Source organism: Nerophis lumbriciformis, linkage group LG12, assembly GCF_033978685.3.
Source record: "Nerophis lumbriciformis linkage group LG12, RoL_Nlum_v2.1, whole genome shotgun sequence".
In the NCBI taxonomy this organism is placed as follows: domain Eukaryota; kingdom Metazoa; phylum Chordata; class Actinopteri; order Syngnathiformes; family Syngnathidae; genus Nerophis; species Nerophis lumbriciformis.
Window position 1 is genome coordinate 23,882,050 of NC_084559.2, and position 12,109 is coordinate 23,894,158.

The window sequence follows — 12,109 nt, forward strand, 5'->3', positions numbered from 1 at the left end:
CTAGCCTGCAGAGAGGAGGAGTTGGCGAGACTTGTGGCTGAAGAAAGAAAGCAGTGTTCCACTTAGAGTCCAATCCCGCAAGTCTCTGCGGGACAATTAGTCGGGCGATGGGAAGAAGTGGTCTTTTCTCAGTGCACTGGGCCATGCATATTCCACGCCGCAGCCATGGCCATCGCAGAGATTCCAACAAGAAAGCCTCTTAAAACTTGTGTGGCCTTTTCACAACACAAGGAGAAAAAGTCTGCAAATTGATGTCACCGATTCTCTCTAAAGCAGTGTTTTTCAACCACTGTGCTATGAGATACAGTCTGGTGTGCTGTGGGAGATTATCTAATTTCACCTATTTGGGTTAAAAATATTCTTTGCAAACCAGTAATTATAGTCTGCAAATGATGTGTTGTTGTTGAGTGGTCGGTGCTGTCTAGAGCTCGGCAGAGTAACCGTGTAATACTCTTCCATATCAGTAGGTGGCAGCCGGTAGCTAATTGCTTTGTAGATGTCGGAAACAGCGGGAGGCAAAAATAAACCAAAAATAAACAAAAGGTGAGCAGTGTTGGGACTAACGCGTTACAAAAGTAACGCGTTACAAAGTAACGCGTTACTGTAACGCCGTTAGTTTCTAATCTAACGCGTTATTTTATTTTATTCAGTAATTTAGTTACCGTTACTACATGATGCGTTACTGCGTTATTTTACGTTACTTTTGATGTAGTATCGGCTAGAAACAGAAGCGCTGCGGTGTCGTTCTTCTGAATCTTCCTCTGTCACAAGCCGGAGAGAAGAAAAGAGGCGCGGTCTATGTGTGTGTGGGTGTGGGTGTGGGGAAAAAAAGTTGTTAGCACGTTCAGTCCACACACAGCGTGGTCATGGCGAGCGGAGTAACGGAGGAGCTTGAACGCCCCCGCCATTGAATCGGTGTGTTTATAAGTGCAGACTCGGTTGTGCAAAACGAGGGTTTTAAACACATGCTGAACGTGCTTGAACCACGTTACGACATCCCGTCGCGCACCCACTTCAGCAATAAGATTGTGCCAGATCTTTATGAGCAGGAGAAGAAAAAAGTTGTGGATGAACTATCCCGAGCATCATCTGTTGCGCTCATGACAGACGGGTGGACGTCCAGCGGAACTATAAGCGCTCACTTCATCACAGCAGACTGGGAGATGAGAAGACACGCCCCCTCTACGAGAGTCACCTTGCGCAGGTACTGACACAAGCAGTGGAGGACTGGAAGATAAAGATATCCCAGTCACACGTGATAATGCCAAAAATCAAATAATTACAGAGAATGAGGCAGGACTGGGACCACAGATAGGTGCTTTGCACATGTAGTGAATTTGGCATCACAGAAGGGAATCTCAGTCAATAGGATGGAGCGCCTCTTTGGGAGGATCAGGAAGGTTCCTTACTTTCACCCAAGCACAACAGCTGCTCATGTGCTTAAGACAAAGCAAGAAATGCTAAAGCTGCCTGCTCATACATGATGTCCCAACGAGGTGGAACTCCACTTATGATATGTTGGAGCAGCAGGCAGCTATATACTCTGCATTGACCCACAACACCCTGAAGACAAATGTCACCCTGTCTGATGATGATGTGAGAGTGGCAGGTGAGGTCCTCCAGGTGCTTAAACCCCTCAAAAGTGTTCCATCTCTACTGAGCACTGAAACTTCACCATCTGTGTCAATGATCCTGCCACTGAAAACAAGTATTCTACAATCCATGGCTCCAAGTGTGGAAGACAGCAGCATCACTCCAGATGTCAGGCTTTATGTTTCAAGGAAGATGATGTGCCTTCTTATGTTGCACTTTAACTTGTTTTTTATTCATGGTCATTGGTCCAAGTTTAAAGAAAGGAGGAATGCCTTTTTATGTTGCACTGTTTTTCATTAATTATGTTAAAAGGAAAATAAAAATGTATGTCAAGTTGATCAACAGATTGTATTATTCTCCAGTGCAATAACAGTACTGAAATGAAGGCAAAAAGGGCATTAATGGGAGCTTTAAAAAAAAAATAAGAAAAAAATAAGTAACTAAATAGTTACTTTTCACTGTAACGCATTACTTTTTGGTGTAAGTAACTGAGTTAGTAACTGAGTTACTTTTGAAATAAAGTAACTAGTAACTGTAACTAGTTACTGGTTTTCAGTAACTAACCCAACACTGAAGGTGAGTGCCCTTAAGAAAAGGCATTGAAGCTTAGGGAAGGCTGTGCAGAACGAAACTAAAACTGAACTGGCTACAAAGTAAACAAAAACAGAATGCTGGACGACAGCAAAGACTTACTGTGGAGCAAAGACGGCGTCCACAATGTACACCCGGACATGACATGACAATCAACAATGTCCCCACAAAGAAGGATAAAAACAACTGAAACATTCTTGATTGCAAAGTAGATGCGGGAAATATCGCTCAAAGGAAGACATGAAACTGCTACAGGAAAATACCGAAAAAAGTGAAAGAGCCACCAAAGTAGGAGCGCGAGACAAGAACTAAAACACTACACACAGTAAAACAGCAAACCAGTAATTATAGTCTGAAATGATGTGTTGTTGTTGAGTGGTTGGTGCTGTATAGAGCTCGGCAGAGTAACCGTGTAATACTCTTCCATATCAGTAGGTGGCAGCCGGTAGCTAATTGCTTTGTAGATGTCGGAAACAGCGGCAGGCAGCGTGCAGGTAAAAAGGTATCTAATGATAAAACCAAAAATAAACAAAAGGTGAGTGCCCTTAAGAAAATGCATTGAAGCTTAGGGAAGGCTGTGCAGAACGAAACTAAAACTGAACTGGCTACAAAGTAAACACAAACAGAATGCTGGATGACAGCAAAAACTTATTGTGGAGCAAAGACGGCGTCCACAATGTACACCCGAACATGACATGACAATCAACAATGTCCCCACAAAGAAGGATAAAAACAACTGAAACATTCTTGATTGCAAAGTAGATGCGGGAAATATCGCTCAAAGGAAGACATGAAACTGCTAAAGGAAAATACAGAAAAAAGAGAAAAAGCCACCAAAGTAGGAGCGCGAGACAAGAACTAAAACACTACACACAGGAAAACAGCAAACCAGTAATTATAGTCTGCAAATGATGTGTTGTTGTTGAGTGGTCGGTGCTGTCTAGAGCTCGGCAGAGTAACCGTGTAATACTCTTCCATATCAGTAGGTGGCAGCCGGTAGCTAATTGCTTTGTAGATGTCGTAAACAGCGGGAGGCAGCGTGCAGGTAAAAAGGTGTCTAATGCTTAAACCAAAAATAAACAAAAGGTGAGTGCCCTTAAGAAAAGGCATTGGAGCTTAGGGAAGGCTGTGCAGAACGAAACTAAAACTGAACTGGCTACAAAGTTTAGTTTTTAGTTTAGTTTATTATTTCTTCGGTCAATGGTCAACAAAATAAACAAACAGTTTTACATAAACAAACAGTTGTACATTCATAAATTAAAAAAAAAAAATGTTGCAGACCGAAAAGGTTTTGGCTGAAGTTGAACACTTATTGTGCCTAACCCTATAAACAAAGTCAAGTACGAGATGAGCTTCCATAAAATATGAAATTTCCTTTTCATAACATATTATAAATACACATTGTACACAACATAAATACTGTTCAATTATATACACAGTAAAGGCATGTGAAATATACTTGTACACATGTTAAACCTTTGCACCAATTATATACTACATATAAACAATTATACATCTATTATATTTATATCCCACATTTAGTTTTAATTAACATTGATCATAGTATTAACTACTGTGTTGATTCAAGAGTGATATATTTTTCCAAGACATTGGTCTTAAAGTGTTTTTTTAAATGTGTGAATGGAACTGGCAAAAGTAAAGTAAACAAAAACAGAATGCTGGACGACAGCAAAGACTTACAGCGTGTGGAGCAGAGATGGCGTCCACAATGTACAGCCGAACATGACATGACAATCAACGATGTCCCCACAAAGAAGGATAAAAACAACTGAAATGTTATTGATTGCTAAAACAAAGTAGATGTGGGAAATATCGCTCAAAGGAAGACATGAAACTGCAACAGGAAAATACAGAAACAAGAGAAAAAGCCACCAAAATAGGAGCGCGAGACAAGAACTAAAACACTACACACAGGAAAACAGCAAAAAAACCAGTAAAAAACTCAAAATAAGTCACGGCGTGATGTGACAGGTGGTGACAGTACACCTACTTTGAGACAAGAGCTATATTGATGCATGGTTGGTTATGGTTTAAAGTCACATCCAACAATTGCGACTTTTTACTGTCAACTGAGATTCATTTTTTAATTATTTCTGTTGATGCATGGTTGGTTATGGTTTAAAGCAATGGTTCTTAACCTTGTTGGAGGTATGGAACCCTACCTGTTTCATATGCGCATTCACCGAAACCTTCTTTAGCGAAAAATAAAATGTTTTTTTTTTCAAATTCAAGACAAAGTTATATGTTTTTGGTAACACTTTAGTATGGGGAACATATTCTAAGTAACAAAGACTTAATTTAGTGTTATTTGGTTAGGGTTAGAGGGTTAGGGTTAGGGTTAGAGGGTTAGGGCCAAGGTTAGAGGGTTAGGGTTAAAATAAGGCCATGCCGGATAAGGCATTAATAAGTACTTAATAATGACTATTTAAGAGCCTATATGTTACTAATTTGCATGTTAATAAGCAACTAATTAATGGTGAATATGTTCCCCATACTAAAGTGTTACCATGTTTTTTTACTGGTGCAGAAAATGAACCGTGCATGAACATCACCTTATTCTAACAACAAAACCAACACAGTGCATAAACTCACAACAAATTACACACCTGCAAATCAGCGTGACTTTTGCTGTTGTCGTATCCGTAATACGCCGATAGGGAAAAGTTTTTATTTACACGATGAGTCGGGTGTGTCTTGACCTACGCCGAACCCCTGAGGCCGACTCACCGAACCCCTGGGGTTCGATCGAACCCAGGTTAAGAACCATTGGTTTAAAGTCATATCCAACAATTGCGTCAACGACTTTTTACTGTCAACTGAGTTGTGTTTTTTATTGATTTCTGCTGATGGTGTTTTTTCAGCGCAAAAAATGTGCCTTGGCTCAAAAAAGGTTGAAAAACACTGCTCGAAAGCACATCTGTGTGTTTGTTTCTTTCACCAGTGCCCTGTTTTTAAATGGCAACTTTGCAGCACTATTAAGCGTGCAGTTAGATGTTGTGCATCCTGGGAAAATGTGGCGAGTTGAGCAAAGGCGCACAGTTTCAGAGAAAGAGGGGGGGGGGGGGGCTCGTTGCAGATTTGCTGCCACTCCGCATCCATCCTGTTTTCCTGCTCGCCTCATCGCTCTATTTGTCTGAATATGTGTCATTTTGGCTCACTCAGGTCAGCAGCATTTCGAGTTCCTCGTTCGTCAGAGCTTCTTCACAATTGTAACGTGATACATGTGAGATAGGAGGCTGTTCAACACATGCTTGGATATAAATGACAAAACGCCTCCCGCTTAGATGATTCTACGTCCTGTTTACGCCACAGACTCCTGAACCCTTACAGGGAGTCTTCATAACGTGCATAATAATACCACTCTCTGTACGGGTCACACTGTAAAATCTTACACAGCATTTAACAGTATTGTTTCACAGGAAAATACTGTAATTACTATAAAAATTACAGTACTTTTGTACAGTATTTCACAGCATTTAAATTTAATCAATCAAAGTGTATTTATATAGCCCTAAATAACAAGTGTCTAAAAGGGCTGCACAAGCCACAACGACATCCATTCACAGTAAAGTACTGCCAATGCTACTGTGTGTCATGTCTTTGTGATCATGTTTTGTTTTAGTTATGTCCTGTTGGTTTAAGACTTTTTAGTTCCTGTTTGGTCACCATAGCAACCCATTCGTTTCACCTGTTTCCCGTTTGGACTCACACACCTGTGTTAATCATGATCACTACTATTTAAGCCTGTCACTTTCAGTTAATCTGTCTGGCGACATTGACTTCTGCTAACTCTGTTACCGCTGTTATCCTTTGCTACCCGATGATACCATAGTTCATGCTTCATGCCATGCCACAGCAAGTGCTTTTGTTTCATGTTCATAGTTTCTGCCCAAGTGCGAGTTTTTGTTTTCGTAGTCAAGTTTTTGTCTCCGCCTTGTGCGCGCCTTTTGTTTGTTCCTTTTTGAGTAAATAATTAAACATGTATCTACCTTCATCCGATGTCCAGTCAAGTTCGTTTGCATTCCGGGAAAGCAACTCATGCAGGAAACTGCGCCATAGTCCACGTCGTGACACTGTGAAAGAAATACAATTATAGTAAAGTATAGTATAGTATAGTATAGTAGTATAGTATAGTAAGCACATGTACAAAGAAGTGACTGGGATGAGAATCAGCACCTCCAAGTCCGAGTCCATGGTTCTCGCCCGGAAAAGGGTGGAGTGGCATCTCCGGGTTGGGGAGGAGACCCTGCCCCAAGTGGAGGAGTTCAAGTACCTCGGAGTCTTGTTCACGAGTGAGGGAAGAGTGGATTGTGAGATCGACAGGCGGATCGGTGCGGCATCTTCAGTAATGCGGACGCTGTATCGATCCGTTGTGGTGAAGAAGGAGCTGAGCCGGAAGGCAAAGCTCTCAATTTACCGGTCGATCTACGTTCCCATCCTCACCTATGGTCATGAGCTTTGGTTCATGACCGAAAGGACAAGATCACGGGTACAAGCGGCCGAAATGAGTTTCCTCCGCCGGGTGGCAGGGCTCTCCCTTAGAGATAGGGTGAGAAGCTCTGTCATTCGGGGGGAGCTCAAAGTAAAGCCGCTGCTCCTCCACATCGAGAGGAGCCAGTTGAGGTGGTTCGGGCATCTGGTCAGGATGCCACCCGAACGCCTCCCTAGGGAAGTGTTTAGGGCACGTCCGACCGGTAGGAGGCCGCGGGGAAGACCCAGGACACGTTGGGAAGACTATATATCCCGGCTGGCCTGGGAACGCCTCGGGATCCCCCGGGAGGAGCTGGACGAAGTGGCTGGGGGGAGGGAAGTCTGGGCTTCTCTGCTTAGGCTGCTGCCCCCGCGACCCGACCTCGGATAAGCGGAAGAAAATGGATGGATGGATGGATGGTGTTAATAATTTCACACATAAGTCGCTCCTGAGTATAAGTCGCACCTCCGGCCAAACTATGAAAAAAACTACGACTTACAGTCCGAAAAATACGGTATTTGGAATATTCTAAGCCAGGCCTCCAGTGTATACTTATTATTTTGTCATTTTATTCTTCTTAAGACTGCTCACTACAAATTCTGAAATGCACAACCTTGGGCGTGCTCTACTTTAAAAGGTTCTACTGTACTAGAAGACAAACAACTAAAAGGATTTGCAAAGAATCGTCCATATTTCACAGTTTTGTTTTTTTTCTGGGCTCTGCCTCATTTCCCTCCTTTTAGTTGTTGCAGATCTCTGTTGGGCGCCTCCGGGGACCTGAGAAAATTACATCCTACCTGATAATTAGCAAAGTTCAGAGCAAACTAAAACCTGTTCTCCTATAGCTCCCAACACTGGCAGCTTTCTCTTAGCAACTAATTAAGTCCGCCTCTGAGGTTTGCAGAGAGCGATGGTCCTGGATGCTGCAACGGCAGAATTAGAAAACAAAAGAAAGAAGGATGAAATCAACTGAAGTGAGAGTTTGTTTGTTATTATATTTTTCCTTTTCATCTTTTTATACCCACAAACAAAATACGACAATGGAATTCCTCGAGGGGATGTTATTATTTCACACATGGATGCATTCTTCAAAATAGAAATAACAGTGCTTGGCTGCCATTACACAGCATAGCAAATAGGAAACGCTCCCTCCGTCCATAATGTTCTTTAATTATTATAATGTCATCATCCATATCCGGCAATGTTGCATGAAAAAAAAAAAAAAAGAACAGCACACCGGGTATTAAATGCAAATCGCTAATCTCGCTTCTTCGCGCAGAATGAATGAAATCACATCGCACAGATGGCATTATTAGTGATGTTATCAGCGCTGCTTGCAAATCATATTTTCCACTTGCATGTTCAAAGGCTGGAGATGAATACATATTTTTGGTGTGTTTATTAGTTTTAAAGGTTGGAGAACAAATGCAAGGGCAGGGAAAGTTCTACAATATGGCAGGTGGACTCATAAGCAAGAAATGATCCAATCAAAAACAGTAAGGGTCACAATACAATGACATTTACCACTCAGGGGCTACAATTGAAATATACATCTATTGTTTATGCATCTTAATAATGATATTGTATTAGGGTTGTACGGTATACCGGTATTAGTATAGTACCACGATACTAATGAATCATATTCGGTACTGTCATGTCTGTGTAATCATGTTTTGTTTTAGTCATGTCATGTTTTGTTTTGTTTAGTTATTGGACTCTTTAGTTTCTGGCTTTTCACTCCCTTGTCTTGTTTCCATAGTTACCCATTAGTTTCACCTGTTCCACGTTTGGACTCATTGTGCACTCTTGTTTGTCACCATAGCAAAACCATTAGTTTTCACCTGCCCTCACGACTCACGCACCTGTCTTTAATCATGTCACTATTATTTAAGCTTCCAGTTGCCAGGCTGTCTGTCTGGTGACATCATACCCCTGTCACACTCTGTTTACCTCTGCGTACTTCATGCCCTGTCCAAGTAAGTTTTTTCGATTCATGCCACAAGTTAGCGACTTTTGTTCATGTCCTTAGTTTTTTGCCCACGTGCAAGTATTGGTTTCATTTGTGAAGTTTGTACTTCCGCCTTGTGCGCGCCTTTAGTTTGTTCTTTTTGTTATAGTAAAATTAAATATGTCTTCACCTTCACGCCATGTCTGGTCCAAATGTTCATTTGCACCACGGGAGAACAAACCACGCCATAGTCCTAGTCATGACAGGTACTATACCGCCATTGGTGGATCTACACCTGACATCCACTGTAATGATACCAAGTACAGGAACGTATCGAGTCAATACTACAAACCCCGTTTCCATATGAGTTAGGAAATTGTGTTAGATGTAAATATAAACGGAACATCTCTGCGCTGCTGACCCGTCTCCGCTCGGGATGGTGTCCTGCTGGCCCCACTATGGACTGGACTCTTACTATTATGTTGGATCCACTATGGACTAGACTCTCACAATATTATGTCAGACCCACTCGACATTCATTGCATTCGGTCTCCCCTAGAGGGGGGGGGGGTTACCCACATATGCGGTCCTCTCCAAGATTTCTCATAGTCATTCACATCGACGTCCCACTGGGGTGAGTTTTTCCTTGCCCTTATGTGGGCTTTGTACCGAGGATGTCGTTGTGGCTTGTGCAGCCCTTTGAGACACTTGTGATTTAGGGCTATATAAATAAACATTGATTGATTGATTGAATACAATGATTTGCAAATCATTTTCAACCCATATTCAGTTGAATATGCTACAAACACAACATATTTGATGTTCAAACTGATAAACATTTTTTTTTTTGTTGCAAATAATCAATAACTTTAAAATTTAATGCCAGCAACACGTGACAAAGAAGTTGGGAAAGGTGGCAATAAATACTGATAAAGTTGAGGAATGCTCATCAAACACTTATTTGGAACATCCAACAGGTGTGCAGGGTAAGTGGGAACAGGTGGGTGCCATGATCGGGTATAAAAACAGCTTCCCAAAAAATGCTCAGTCTTTCACAAGAAAGGATGGGGCGAGGTACACCCCTTTGTCCACAACTGCGTGAGCAAATAGTCAAACAGTTTAAGAACAACGTTTCTCAAAGTGCAATTGCAAGAAATTCAGGGATTTCAACATCTACGGTCCATAATATCATCAAAAGGTTCAGAGAATCTGGAGAAATCACTCCACGTAAGCGGCATGGCCGGAAACCAACATTGAATGACCGTGACCTTCGATCCCTCAGACAGCACTGTATCAAAAACCGACATTAATCTCTAAAGGATATCACCACATGGGCTCAGGTACACTTCAGAAAACCACTGTCACTAAATACAGTTTGTCGCTACATCTGTAAGTGCAAGTTAAAGCTCTACTATGCAAAGCGAAAGCCATTTATCAACAACATCCAGAAACGCCGCCGGTTTCTCTGGGCCCGAGATCATCTAAGATGGATTCATGCAAAGTGGAAAAGTGTTCTGTGGTTTGACGAGTCCACATTTCAAATTGTTTTTGGAAATATTCGACATCGTGTCATCCGGACCAAAGGGGAAGCGAACCATCCAGACTGTTATCAAAGCCAGCATCTGTGATGGTATGGGGGTGCATTAGTGCCCAAAGCATGGGTAATTTACACATCTGTGAAGGCACCATTAATGCTGAAAGGTACATACAGGTTTTGGAACAACATATGCTGCCATCTAAGCGCCGTCTTTTTCATGGACGCCTTTGCTTATTTCAGCAAGACAGTGCCAAGCCACATTCAGCACGTGTTACAACAGCGTGGCTTCGTAAAAAAAGAATGCAGGTACTTTCCTGGGCCGCCTGCAGTCCAGACCTGTCTCCCATGGAAAATGTGTGGCGCATTATGAAGCGTAAAATACGACTGAAGCTCTACATAAAACAAGAATAGGAAAGAATTCCACTTTCAAAGCTTCAACAATTAGTTTCCTCAGTTCCCAATCGTTTATTGAGTGTTGTTAAAAGAAAAGGTGATGTAACACAGTGGTGAACATGCCCTTTCCCACCTACTTTGGCACATGTTGCAGCCATGAAATTCTAAGTTAATTATTGTTTGCAAAAAATAAATAAAGTTTATGAGTTTGAACATCAAATATCTTGTCTTTGTAGTGCATTCAATTGAATATGGGTTGAAAAGGATTTGCAAATCATTGTATTCGGTTTATATTTACATCTAACACAATTTCCCAACTCGTATGGAAACGGGGTTTGTACAAGACTAGATCTGTGGATACTGCAGCAGCCTGCATGGAGAGATACTCCAAGTTTTCTTTTAGTTTTTGTACAGTCTATAACGACGGAAGACCAAATTCACATTAAAGCTTGTGTAGCGCTTAGCATGGCTTCTCTTCTCCTTAATAATAATAGATTTTATTTGTAAAAGCACTTTACATTGAACAAACAATCTCAAAGTGCTACAGTGCATTTAAAATAACAAAGCTAGAACAACAAATAGCTGCCCCCAACGATTAAAATAAATAGTAAAATGTTATAAAAACTAGAACAGCTTAATAGCTAGAACTAGCACACATAAATCTGTCAAAAGGCTTTTTTAAAAAGAAGGGTTTTTAAGCCTTTTTTAAAAGCATTCACAGTCTGTGGTGACCTTAGGTGGTCAGGGAGCACGTTCCACAGACTGTTTGCTCAGTGTGTGTCCGCGCAAGTTCCACATTTTAGAATTGTCTGTATTGCTTTTACATTCTTAAACAATTAACATTTGCTCGTTCCATCACAATTGTCAACATCCTAGCCGTGATGCATCATTTTTGCTACCCCTAAAAAAAAGGAAACCATTGACCCTTGACTCAAATTTAGTGTGAAAACCTTATGTGATTAATTTTTATTTTTTTTAATATTGAAAAGCTTTGCAGAATGTGTTAGTGTTTTGCTTGCTATAACCACTTAGAAATTATGTTAAAATAGTAGCATAATGTGGAGCATTTTAAACACAACATATTAGATGATTAGCATGCTTGCCTTCTGTGCAATTTCTGACAAAATTATTGGGAGACTTATCAACATTTGCATTTGAAAATGTTTGAAAAAAATTTAAAACGCTACTGGAAAATGAGGGACATTTTCTGGAAAGTAAGGAACATTTACTGCAAAAAAAGGGACATTTTCTGTAAAATAATAGAACATTTCTGGAAAATGCAAAGAATTTTCTGGAAAATAAGGAATATTCTTGGGAAATTGAGGGACATTTTCGGGTAAGGAAGCAACATTATTGGGAAAATATATGTGGATTTCTGGAAAATAAGGAAAAATGTTCTGGAAAATAAGAGCTTTTAAGCAAACTTTTTTTTTTTTAATATGTAGAATGTTTTGGTAAAAATGGAAATCTTCTGGACGATAAGAGAAATCTTTTGAAAAATATTTTTTATTTTTTTTATTTTTTCAGTTCAGTTTCAGTTTATTTCCAACATGCA